This window comes from Cherax quadricarinatus, chromosome 32 (assembly GCF_038502225.1).
Source record: "Cherax quadricarinatus isolate ZL_2023a chromosome 32, ASM3850222v1, whole genome shotgun sequence".
NCBI classification, from domain to species: Eukaryota; Metazoa; Arthropoda; class Malacostraca; order Decapoda; family Parastacidae; genus Cherax; species Cherax quadricarinatus.
This window is the reverse complement of record NC_091323.1, coordinates 35995235-36009676: the sequence shown is the minus strand read 5'-3', so window position 1 is coordinate 36009676 and position 14442 is coordinate 35995235. Positions and strand designations below refer to the sequence as shown.

Below are 14442 nucleotides of genomic sequence, written 5' to 3'. Positions count from 1 at the left end.
TACTTTGTAAGGAGATGCCAATCACATGAAATGAAAAGGAACTGGACAGACACTTAAAGTTAATTCCCGATCAACCGGGCTGTGATTCATACGTTGGTCTCCATGTTTCCAGCAGTAACAGCCTGGTTGATTAAGCCCTGCTCCACCACGAGGCCTGGTCATAGACCGGGCCGCGGGGGCGTTGACCCCCGAAGCACTCCAGGTTTACTTTGGAACAGAGATTCTTAATCAGGGGCCATCCCATACCCTCAGGGGTATGGGACCCAAATAATGGGGTGTGGGACTCCATATCTGAAGTTTAAAACAAAGTTTTTATTAGAATAAACTATTAGATATTCCTAGTTATCAATTTGTAAGATATAACCAAGCTATTTGACATCTAATAGGACTAGTGATGACAATTTCGACATCCTAATAAAGGCGGGTATGGGAACACTGGACACCAATGGGCGTCTGTAAACACAAACAGGTTAAGGACCACTACACGAACATTATATTTTAAAATACCCAAGTTTCTAACCATTTAGAGACACATCAGGACAAACCATAGCGGAAATGATAAATCATTGTTAATGATAAGATAAATGAAATCTTGAGACCGTATCTACACTTTGAACTTCTAGATGAATGACTCAAAGGATAAGATTGTAACCTAGTAAGTAACCATTGTTTGGCGGTAATAAGAAAAAAAAAGATTAAGATAATATTGACGTTACACTGAGTACTACATAATTAGTTATGAGATTTTAAAGTATAAAATAGTTAATATCTTAATGTATTATACAGTCGATTGAGGTCTAACCACATGACCCATTGTTACATTGATTGTTGTTTGTGCTACCACTCACATGTGTTGCTAGTGCACAGTAAACACCACTCACATGTGTTGCTGGTGCACAGTAAACACCACTCACATGTGTTGCTGGTGCACAGTAAACACCACTCACATGTGTTGCTGGTGCACAGTAAACACCACTCACATGTGTTGCTAGTGCACAGTAAACACCACTCACATGTGTTGCTGGTGCACAGTAAACACCACTCACATGTGTTGCTGGTGCACAGTAAACACCACTCACATGTGTTGCTAGTGCACAGTAAACACCACTCACATGTGTTGCTAGTGCACAGTAAACACCACTCACATGTGTTGCTAGTGCACAGTAAACACCACTCACATGTGTTGCTAGTGCACAGTAAACACCACTCACATGTGTTGCTGGTGCACAGTAAACACCACTCACATGTGTTGCTGGTGCACAGTAAACACCACTCACATGTGTTGCTGGTGCACAGTAAACGCCAGTCACAACATGTGCTGCTAGTGCACAATAAACACCAGTCACAACATATGCTGCTAGTGCACAATAAACACCAGTCACAACATGTGCTGCTAGTGCACAATAAACACCAGTCACAACATGTGCTGCTGGTGCACAATAAAAACCAGTCACAACATGTGCTGATAGTGCACAATAAACACCAGTCACAACATGTGCTGCTAGTGCACAATAAACACCAGTCATAACATGTGCTGCTAGTGCACAATAGACACCAGTCACAACATGTGCTGCTAGTGCACAATAAACACCAGTCACATGTGCTGCTGGTGCACAATAAACACCAGTCACAACATGTGCTGCTAGTGCACAATAAACACCAGTCACAACATGTGCTGCTGGTGCACAATAAAAACCAGTCACAACATGTGCTGATAGTGCACAATAAACACCAGTCACAACATGTGCTGCTAGTGCACAATAAACACCAGTCATAACATGTGCTGCTAGTGCACAATAGACACCAGTCACAACATGTGCTGCTAGTGCACAATAAACACCAGTCACATGTGCTGCTGGTGCACAATAAACACCAGTCACAACATGTGCTGCTGGTGCACAATAAACACCAGTCGTAACATGTGCTGCTAGTGCACAAACACCAGTCACAACACATGCTGCTGGTGCACAATAAACAACACATGCTGCTGGTGCACAATAAACACCAGTCACAACACATGCCGCTGGTGCACAATAAACAACATGTGCTGCTGGTGCACAAACACCAGTCACAACACATGCTGCTGGTGCACAATAAACAACACATGCTGCTAGTGCACAAACACCAGTCACATGTGCTGCTGGTGCACAAACACCAGTCACATGTGCTGCTGGTGCACAAACACCAGTCACAACACATGCTGCTGGTGCACAATAAACAACACATGCTGCTGGTGCACAAACGCCAGTCACAACACATGCCGCTGGTGCACAATAAATAACATGTGCTGCTGGTGCACAAACACCAGTCACAACACATGCTGCTGGTGCACAATAAACAACACATGCTGCTGGTGCACAAACGCCAGTCACAACACATGCTGCTGGTGCACAATAAACAACACATGCTGCTGGTGCACAAACACCAGTCACAACACATGCTGCTAGTGCACAAACACCAGTCACAACACATGCTGCTGGTGCACAAACACCAGTCACAACACATGCTGCTGGTGCACAAACACCAGTCACAACACATGCTGCTGGTGCACAAACACCAGTCACAACACATGCTGCTGGTGCACAAACACCAGTCACAACATGTGCTGCTGGTTTACCTGGAGAGAGTTCCGGGGGTCAACGCCCCCGCGGCCCGGTCTGTGACCAGGCCTCCTGGTGGATCAGAGCCTGATCAACCAGGATGTTACTGCTGGCTGCACGCAAACCAACGTACGAGCCACAGCCCGGCTGATCAGGAACCGACTTTAGGTGCTTGTCCAGTGCCAGCTTGAAGACTGCCAGGAGTCTGTTGGTAATCCCCCTTATGTATGCTGGGAGGCAGTTGAACAGTCTCGGTGCACAAACACCAGTCACAACACATGCTGCTGGTACACAATAAACAACACATGCTGCTGTTGCACAAACACCAGTCACAACATGTGCTGCTGGTGCACAAACACCAGTCACACATGCTGCTGGTGCACAATAAACAACACATGCTGCAGGTGCACAAACGCCAGTCACAACACATGCCGCTGGTGCACAATAAACAACACATGCTACTGGTGCACAATAAACAACACATGCTGCTGGTGCACAAACACCAGTCACAACATGTGCTGCTGGTGCACAAACACCAGTCACAACGTGCTGCTGGTGCACAAACACCAGTCACAACACATGCTGCTGGTGCACAATAAACAACACATGCTGCTGGTGCACAAACACCAGTCACAACATGTGCTGCTGGTGCACAAACACCAGTCACAACACATGTTGCTGGTGCACAATAAGCAACTCATGCTGCTGGTACACAAACACCAGTCACAACACATGCCACTGGTGCACAATAAACAACATGTGCTGCTGGTGCACAAACACCAGTCACAACATGTGGTGCACAAACACCAGTCCGACATAATGAGATTAGTCACGAGGGAGCATTCACCAAATTCAACTTCAATAACAAAAACATAAAGTGGGACCAAGTAAACCAAGTCCTAACCGATATAAGCTGGGAAGATATACTAAGCAACACAGACCCCAACTTATGCCTAGAACAGATTAACTCGGTGGCACTCGATGTATGCACAAGGCTTATTCCTCTAAGAAAAAGGAGGAGTAGATGTAAAATAGAAAGAGACAGGCGCTCCCTTTACAGGCGACGGAAAAGAATAACAGAGCGGCTAAAAGAGGTCAATATATCTGAAATGCGTAGGGAGACACTGGTCAGAGAAATAGCATGCATCGAACTTAAGCTAAAAGAATCCTTTAGGAGTCAGGAATCGCGGGAAGAACTAAAAGCCATAAATGAAATCGAAAGAAACCCAAAGTATTTCTTCTATGCCAAATCAAAATCGAGAACAACGTCCAGTATTGGACCCCTACTTAAACAAGATGGGTCCTACACAGATGACAGCAAGGAAATGAGTGAGCTACTCAAGTCCCAATATGACTCAGTTTTTAGCAAGCCGCTAACCAGACTGAGAGTCGAAGATCAAAATGAATTTTTTATGAGAGAGCCACAAAATTTGATTAACACAAGCCTATCCGATGTTATCCTGACGCCAAATGACTTCGAACAGGCGATAAATGACATGCCCATGCACTCTGCCCCAGGGCCATACACACACACTCATACACACACACACACACTCATACACACACAGTTTGTGTGTGTGTGTGTGTGTGTGTGTGTGTGTGTGTGTGTGTGTGTGTGTGTGTGTGTGTGTGTGTGTGTGTGTGTGTGTGTTTATGTGTGTGTGTGTATGAATTTGTATGTGTGTGTGTGTGTGTGTGTGTGTGTGTGTGTGTGTGTGTGTGTGTGTGTGTGAGAGAGAGACTCAGCAATCAACATTTGCACCAATAACTCACTACAGTTGTGACCGGGTGTGGAAGTGTGAATTGCTCATTACTCTAAAATTTGTTCATGATTGCAGCCATGTACAAACGTAAGTAACCATTCTTACAGTATTCATTACCTTTGTAACTTGTGAGTTCATTACCTTTGTAACTTCTGAGTTCATTACCTTGTACCTAGTTCAGCCATCAAAACTTTGGAGCCCGGTCCCTGGACCCATTGTGTACCTCTGTAATCTGTAAATACCTTTGTAACTTGTCATGATTGTGACTAGACCTACCTGGAGTTCATTACCTTTGTAAATTGTGAGTTCATTACCTTTGTAAATTGTGAATTCATTACCTCTGTAACTTGCTCAGCTATCAAAACTTTGAGGCCCAGTCCCTGGACCAATTATGTACCTCTGTAATCTTTTGACTACCGCCCACAGGATGGGTATGGGGTGCATAATAAACATATTAAACTAACCCCAGGGCCAGACTCATGGAACTCTGTGTTCATCAAGAACTGCAAGAAGCCCCTATCACGAGCCTTTTCCATCCTATGGAGAGGGAGCATGGACACGGGGGTCGTCCCACAGTTACTAAATACAACAGACATAGCCCCACTCCACAAAGGGGGCAGTAAAGCAACAGCAAAGAACTACAGACCAATAGCACTAACATCCCATATCATAAAAATCTTTGAAAGGGTCCTAAGAAGCAAGATCACCACCCATCTAGAAACCCATCAGTTACACAACCCAGGGCAACATGGGTTTAGAACAGGTCGCTCCTGTCTGTCTCAACTATTGGATCACTACGACAAGGTCCTAAATGCACTAGAAGACAAAAAGAATGCAGATGTAATATATACAGACTTTGCAAAAGCCTTCGACAAGTGTGACCATGGCGTAATAGCGCACAAAATGCGTGCTAAAGGAATAACAGGAAAAGTCGGTCGATGGATCTATAATTTCCTCACTAACAGAACACAGAGAGTAGTCGTCAACAGAGTAAAGTCCGAGGCAGCTACGGTGAAAAGCTCTGTTCCACAAGGCACAGTACTCGCTCCCATCTTGTTCCTCATCCTCATATCCGACATAGACAAGGATGTCCGCCACAGCACCGTGTCTTCCTTTGCAGATGACACCCGAATCTGCATGACAGTGTCTTCCATTGCAGACACTGCAAAGCTCCAGGCGGACATCAACCAAATCTTTCAGTGGGCTGCAGAAAACAATATGAAGTTCAACGATGAGAAATTTCAATTACTCAGATATGGTAAACATGAGGAAATTAAATCTTCATCAGAGTACAAAACAAATTCTGGCCACAAAATAGAGCGAAACACCAACGTCAAAGACCTGGGAGTGATCATGTCGGAGGATCTCACCTTCAAGGACCATAACATTGTATCAATCGCATCTGCTAGAAAAATGACAGGATGGATAATGAGAACCTTCAAAACTAGGGAGGCCAAGCCCATGATGACACTCTTCAGGTCACTTGTTCTATCTAGGCTGGAATATTGCTGCACACTAACAGCACCTTTCAAGGCAGGTGAAATTGCCGACCTAGAAAATGTACAGAGAACTTTCACGGCGCGCATAACGGAGATAAAACACCTCAATTATTGGGAGCGCTTGGGGTTCCTAAACCTGTATTCCCTGGAATGCAGGAGGGAGAGATACATGATTATATACACCTGGAAAATCCTAGAGGGACTAGTACCGAACTTGCACACGAAAATCACTCACTACGAAAGCAAAAGACTTGGCAGACGATGCACCATCCCCCCAATGAAAAGCAGGGGTGTCACTAGCACGTTAAGAGACCATACAATAAGTGTCAGGGGCCCGAGACTGTTCAACTGCCTCCCAGCACACATAAGGGGGATTACCAACAGACCCCTGGCAGTCTTCAAGCTGGCACTGGACAAGCACCTAAAGTCAGTTCCTGATCAGCCGGGCTGTGGCTCGTACGTTGGTTTGCGTGCAGCCAGCAGCAACAGCCTGGTTGATCAGGCTCTGATCCACCAGGAGGCCTGGTCACAGACCGGGCCGCGGGGGCGTTGACCCCCGGAACTTTCTCCAGGTAAACTCCAGGTATGTGCTGCTGGTGCACAAACACCAGTCACAACACATGCTGCTGGTGCACAATAAACAACACATGCTGCTGGTGCACAATAAACAACACATGCTGCTGGTGCACAATAAACAACACATCCTGCTGGTGCACAAACACCAGTCACATGTGCTGCTGGTGCACAAACACCAGTCACAACATGTGCTGCTGGTGCACAAACACGTCACATGTGCTGCTGGTGCACAAACACCAGTCACAACATGTGCTGCTGGTGCACAAACACCAGTCACAACACATGCTGCTGGTGCACAATAAACAACACATGCTGCTGGTGCACAAACACCAGTCACAACATGTGCTGCTGGTGCACAAACACCAGTCACAACACATGCTGCTGGTGCACAATAAACATGTGCTGCTGGTGCACAAACACCAGTCACAACATACTACTGGTGCACAATAAACAACACATGCTGGTAGTGCACACACACCAGTCACAACATGTGCTGCTGGTGCACAAACACCAGTCACAACACATGCTGCTGGTGCATAATAAACAACACATGCTGCTGGTGCACAAACACCAGTCACAACATGTGCTGCTGGTGCGCAAACACCAGTCACAACACATGCTGCTGGTGCACAATAAACAACACATGCTGCTGGTGCACAAACACCAGTCAACATGTGCTGCTGGCGCGCGAACACCAGTCACAACACATGCTGCGGGTGCACAATAAACAACACATGCTGCTGGTGCACAAACACCAGTCACAACATGCGCTCCTGGTGCACAAACACCAGTCACAACATGTGCTGCTGGTGCACAAACACCAGTCACAACACATGCTGCTGGTGCACAATAAACAACACATGCTGCTGGTGCACAAACACCAGTCACAAAACATGCTGCTGGTGCACAAACACCAGTCACAACACATGCTGGTGCACATTAAACAACACATGCTGCTGGTGCACAAACACCAGTCACAACACATGCTGCTGGTGCACAAACAACATGTGCTGCTGGTGCACAAACACCAGTCACAACACATGCTGCTGGTGCACAATAAACAACACATGCTGCTGGTGCACAAACACCAGTCACAACACATGCTGCTGGTGCACAATAAACACACACATGCTGCTAGTGCACATACACCACACACACACACATGCTGCTAGTGCACATACACCACACACACACACATGCTGCTAGTGCACATACACCAGTCACAACATGTGCTGCTGGCACACAAACACCAGTCACAACACATGCTGCTGGTGCACAAACACCAGTCACAACATGTGCTGCTGGCACACAAACACCAGTCACAACACATGCTGCTGGTGCACAATAAACAACACATGCTGCTGGTGCACAAACACCAGTCACAACACATGTTGCTGGTGCACAATAAACAACACATGCTGCTGGTGAACAAACACCAGCCACAACACATGCTGCTGGTGCACAAACACCAGTCACAACACATGTTGCTGGTGCACAATAAACAACACATGCTGCTGGTGAACAAACACCAGCCACAACACATGCTGCTGGTGCACAAACACCAGTCACAACACATGCTGCTGGTGCACAATAAACAACACATGCTGCTGGTGCACAAACACCAGTCACAACATGTGCTGCTGGTGCACAAACACCAGTCACAACACATGCTGCTGGTGAACAACAACACATGCTGCTGGTGCACAAACACCAGTCACAACATGTGCTGCTGGTGCACAAACACCAGTCACAACACATGCTGCTGGTGCACAATAAACAACACATGCTGCTGGTGCACAAACACCAGTCACAACACGTGCTGCTGGTGCACAAACACCAGTCACAACATGTGCTGCTGGTGCACAAACACCAGTCACAACACATGCTGCTGGTGCACAATAAACAACACATGCTGCTGGTGCACAATAAACAACACATGCTGCTGGTGCACAAACACCAGTCACAACACGTGCTGCTGGTGCACAAACACCAGTCACAACACGTGCTGCTGGTGCACAAACACCAGTCACAACATGTGCTGCTTGTGCACAAACACCAGTCACAACACATGCTGCTGGTGCACAAACGCGTCACAACACATGCTGCTGGTGCACAATAAACAACACATGCTGCTGGTGCACAAACACCAGTCACAACACGTGCTGCTGGTGCACAAACACCAGTCACAACACGTGCTGCTGGTGCACAAACACCAGTCACAACACATGCTGCTGGTGCACAAACGCGTCACAACACATGCTGCTGGTGCACAATAAACAACACATGCTGCTGGTGCACAAACACCAGTCACAACACGTGCTGCTGGTGCACAAACACCAGTCACAACATGTGCTGCTTGTGCACAAACACCAGTCACAACTCATGCTGCTGGTGCACAATAAACAACACATGCTGCTGGTGCACAATAAACAACACATGCTGCTGGTGCACAATAAACAATACATGCTGCTGTTGCTATGTGTAACTTGGACCTGCCTGAGGCAAGTCACACACTCACTTATGTACTTGTCTAATCTGTGTGGGCAGTAAACCACGTAACATAAATAACCTGCTCTTAGGAGAGTGAAACTTATTTAAGTCAAATAATGGAACGTTATCTGTGTATTGTTCCAGTCACGGTATTATGCCTTTTAATTTAATTATGTAATAAGCGTTCTGACTTAGAACGTATATTACAAATAAAATTTAATGTAAGAATTCTTCAAAATTTTTGTATACCCATTAAATTTCTTCTTCTTCTTATTCTTATTATTAATATCGTTGTTACGACTCATAAGAGACACTTTAATATCACTGCACAAGTTTGACAGCCAATATGGCGGAAATTCTATCTGTAATGTCATATGCAAACTTAAATAGGACAGCTAAGACTAATTCTTAGTTTCATTTTTTTCAAGTCTTTTAATGGTTTTTTTGCCTTACGCTTCACCCTGTTTCACCTCACCCTGTTTCATGTCCCTATTTCGTCTCCATGCTTCATTTCTCCCCGTTTCATCTCTCCCTACTTAGCCTCTTCCCTTTCGTCTCCCTACTCCACCTGCCTATTTCGTCTCCCTACTCAATCTCTATTTCGTCTCCCTACTCCACCTGCCTATTTCGTCTCCCTACTCCACCTCTATTTCGTCTCCCTACTCCACCTGCCTATTTCGTCTCCCTACTCCAGCTCTCTATTTCGTCTCCATATTTCAGCTCCCCATTTCATCTCTCCTTACTTCGCCTTTCCCTACTTCACCTTCCACTTTCATCTCCCCCTACCTCTCCTCTCCCAGCTTCACCTCAATGGAAATTAAGTACAAGGACCCTAGAGGAAATAAGTCACCTTAACGTTGTTGGGTTATCTTACGTAATATACACTAAGTATAATGTGCCTAAATAAATAACTTTCACGTCACCACTTCATCACCTTAAACCTTCCCATTTCATCTCTCCCCACATCACCTATTTCACCTCCCCATTCAGTTAGTTTAATATGTTTATTATGCACCCCATACCCATCCTGTGGGCGGTAGTCAAAAGATTACAGAGGTACATAATGGGTCCAGGGACTGGACCTCAAAGTTTTGATAGCTGAGTAAGTTACAGAGGTAATGAATTCACAATTTACAAAGGTAACCTCCTCCAGCAGCCCCTGAATCCTGACAATTCACAGTTCAGTGTAGCTTGGACCATCGAGGAGACCGGGTACATAGTGCTTGGCTCCGCTTAATTTGCTGGCTAACGTAAGTCTATACTACAAAATACAATTGTGGTGATGGTGTGTTGAGTTTCTTGTGTCAACTACAGTGTCTCAGAACACTGCCTAGAAACTGAGAATTATGCAGTAGAAGTTTGTGGAAGCAGAGAGATGTAAACTTGAGTAAAGAAAACGCGTAGATGAGGTCCGGGTACATATATAAGTAATATATACATAATGTTACATCAAGGAGGTGCTCACTTCGATGTTAATGAAGGGTTATTACTACCAGAAATTGCATCTATTCTATTTCCTTTAATCAGACCTGATTACTGTCTCATTTCTGTTTCAACTACCCACCTTAACCAAGTATCACTATAACTCGATTATTAAGCAACACTGTCCATGTTATTCCTCATCAAGTTCAGCTATCAAAACTTTGGGGGCCCAGTCCCTGGACCCATTACGTACCTCTGTAATCTGTAAATACCTTTGTAACTTGTCATGATTGTGACCAGACCTACCTGGAGTTCATTACCTTTGTAAATTGTGAGTTCATTACCTTTGTAAATTGTGAGTTCATTACCTTTGTAAATTGTGAGTTCATTACCTTTGTAAATTGTGAGTTCATTACCTTTGTAAATTGTGAGTTCATTACCTTTGTAAATTGTGAGTTCATTACCTTTGTAACTTGCTCAGCTATAAAAACCTTTGGAGTCCAGTCCCTGGACCAATTATGTACCTCTGTAATATTTTGACTACCGCCCACAGGATGGGTATGGGGTGCATAATAAACATATTAAACTAACTAGGGAGGTTCCTTGATAATGGTGAGTGGCTCTTGATCTAAGGAATGAACGTGTGCTCCAAGACCTTGAATCGATCTTGAATGCCTTCCATTTCCCCAAGCGCTGAATGACTCCTGTGGGTTTAGTGCTTCGCCATAAATACAGTATACTTCCTATATTCTTATCTTTATATCTATTAAACATAAAAGCAGTACACAGTACTGCTCACTCCATATCAAACTACACTGCTAAAACTGACATTAGATTGTCTTGACAACTAGCACAACACAAGCTTTAAGCCACCTCAGGAAACACGGTTATTGCAGCTACTGTAGTGGTGTTGCTGTGATAAACGAGTATCATTATATTTAATGCTCCACAATACCGACAAGTGCTTGAATGACTTACCAAGCTCATACAACACAACGCTCGTACACAATCTTGGTATTGCGCAGATTCAGTACCAGCGGAAATGAGTCGTGTTTTACTCTGTTGGATTATCCCAGGCTAATTACTCTTGGATTATCCCAGGCTAATTGTTGGATTATCCCAGGCTAATTACTCTGTTGAATTATCTTAGGCTAATTGCTCTGTTGGATTATCCCAGGCTAATTACTCTGTTGGATTATCCCAGGCTAATTACTCTGTTGGATTTTCCCAGGCTAATTATTGGATTATCCTTGGCTAATTACTCTTCGATTATCCTAGGCTAATTACTCGATTGGATTATCCTTGGCTTATTACTCGATTGGATTATCCTTGGCTAATTCTTGGATTATCCTTGACTAATTACTCTTGGATTATCCTAGGCTATTACTCTTGGATTATCCTAGGCTAATTGCGTTGAATTTTTACTATAGGGGTGCCACTACCACGATAAGAGACAACACATTAAATGTCAGGGGCCCAAGACTGTTCTCTTGGGCCCCTGACATTTATTGTTCAACTGCCTCCCAGCATGCATTAGGGGGATTACCAATAGACCCCTGACTGTCTTCAAGCAGGCACTGGACAGGCACCTAAAGTCAGTACCTGACCAGCCGGGCTGCGGTTCGTACATCGGGTTTCGAGGGCCAACGCCCCCGCGGCCTGGTCTGTGATCAAGCCTCATGGTGGATCAGGGCCTGATCAACCAGGCTGTTACTGTTGGCCGCACGCAACTCGACGTACGAATCACAGCCCGGCTGGTCAGGTACTGACTTTAGATGCCTGTCCAATGCCTGCTTGAAAACAGCCAGGGGTCTATTGGTAATCCCCCTTATGTATACTGGGATGCAGTTGAACAGTCTTGGGGCCCCTGACACTTATTGTGTTGTCTCTTATCGTGGTAGTGGCACCCCAACATTAGTAATTAGGGTTAAAACCTCCTTCTTTAAAATTAAAATTAAATTCTTTATTTCTCTATTGATATTACAATGTGGGGTTTACATATTATAAATTATTATTGCATATTATAAATTATTTAATACAAAGAAGGCCACTAGTATGCCTAGGTATGCCTAGGCATCTCGGGCAGACTAATACTATTTCTTACACTATATTGACACAGGTTATGGATCATACTGGCATTAAAGTGAGGTAGATGTAGTGATTATCTAGATTTACAAGTGAGGTAGTTCAAAACATTTAAAAAATTAACAATTAGTTTATCTATTAGTGGGAATGGTCTCGTCTTGCGTTGATTCAGTTTCTGTTAAGCTCCTATAATGGAGTGTCTTAGACAAACTTATGACTAGCTTAAGAATTATGTAGCAAAAATTATATTAAGAATTTTATGTTGATAGTCATTAGTGCAAATTAGGGGGAGTCACAGATATCAAATAAGTGTATCTTGTTTTGGATATGTGCAAGCTAAGGTAGTTTTTATGTGGTTAGCTACAGGTGGGGTGTGTTAGCTACCGGTGGGGTTAGCTACAGGTGGGGTGTGTTAGCTACAGGTGGGGTGTGTTAGCTACAGGTGGGGTGTGTTAGCTACTGGTGGGGTGTGTTAGCTACCGGTGGGGTGTGTTAGCTACAGGTGGGGTGTGTTAGCTACCGGTGGGGTGTTAGCTACAGGTTACCTGGAGGTTATTCCGGGGATCAACGCCCCTGCGGCCCGGTCCATGACCAGGCCTCCCGATGGATCAGGGCCTGATCAACTAGGCTGTTACTGCTGGCCGCACGCAGTCCAACGTACGAGCCACAGCCCGGCTGATCCGGCACTGACTTTAGGTATCTGTCCAGCTCTCTCTTGAAGGCAGCCAGGGGTTTATTGGCAATTCCCCTAATGCTTGATGGGAGGCTGTTGAACAGTTTTGGGCCCCGGACACTTATGGTGTTTTCCCTTAGTGTACCAATGGCGCCCCTACTTTTTATTGGGGGCATTTTGCATCGCCTGCCCAGTCTTTTACTTTCGTAGGGAGTGATTTCTGTGTGCAGATTTGGGACCATTCCTTCCAAGATTTTCCAAGTGTAGATTATGATATATCTCTCCCTCCTGCGTTCCAACGAGTACAAGTCAAGTGTTTCCAAGCGTTCCCAGTAGTTAAGGTGCTTGACAGAACTTACACGTGCAGTAAAGGATCTCTGTACACTCTCTAGATCTGCGATTTCACCTGCTTTGAATGGAGATGTTAATGTACAGCAGTATTCCAGCCTAGAGAGAACAAGTGATTTGAAAAGGATCATCATTGGCTTGGCATCTCTCGTTTTGAAAGTTCTCATTATCCATCCTATCATTTTCTTTGCAGGTGCGATCGTGGCACTGTTGTGATCCTTGAAAGTGAGATCCTCAGACATTACTACTCCCAGGTCCCTTACACTATTTTTCCGCTCTATTGTATGGCCGGAGTCAGTAGTATACTCTTTGGGGTGTGTTAGCTACAGGTGGGGTGTGTTAGCTACAGGTGGGGTGTGTTAGCTACCGGTGGGGTGTGTTAACTACCGGTGGGGTGTGTTAGCTACCGGTGGGGTGTGTTAGCTACAGGTGGGGTGTGTTAGCTACCGGTGGTGTGTTAGCTACAGGTGGGGTGTGTTAGCTACAGGTGGGGTGTGTTAGCTACAGGTGGGGTGTGTTAGCTACAGGTGGGGTGTGTTAGCTACAGGTGGGGTGTGTTAGCTACAGGTGGGGTGTGTTAGCTACAGGTGGGGTGTGTTAGCTACAGGTGGGGTGTGTTAGCTACCGGTGATGTGTGTTAGCTACAGGTGGAGTGTGTTAGCTACAGGTGGGATGTGTTAGCTACCGGTGGGGTGTGTTAGCTACCGGTGGTGTGTTAGCTACAGGTGGGTGTGTTAGCTACAGGTGGGGTGTGTTAGCTACAGGTGGGGTGTGTTAGCTACAGGTGGGGTGTGTTAGCTACTGGTGGTATGTGTTAGCTTTAGGTGGGGTGTGTTAGCTACAGGTGGGGTGTGTTAGCTACAGGTGGGGTGTGTTAGCTACCGGTGGGGTGTGTTAACTACCGGTGGGGTGTGTTAGCTACCGGTGGGGTGTGTTAGCTACAGGTGGGGTGTGTTAGCTACCGGTGGTGTATGTTAGCTACAGGT

At 45.4% G+C, this 14442-nt stretch overlaps 1 protein-coding gene across 2 annotated transcripts in view; it reads left to right on the top strand.

The window, feature by feature from the left end:
* The first annotated feature begins 10035 nt into the window (after positions 1–10035).
* Positions 10036–14442, top strand: part of Sqor (Sulfide quinone oxidoreductase) — a 51826-nt gene continuing 47419 nt past the window's right edge. For both annotated transcript variants that reach the window (XM_070090698.1, XM_070090696.1), the window contains exon 1: positions 10036–10178. The gene's annotated coding sequence lies outside the window, so the exon portion shown is untranslated. The remainder of the gene's footprint in view (positions 10179–14442) is intronic.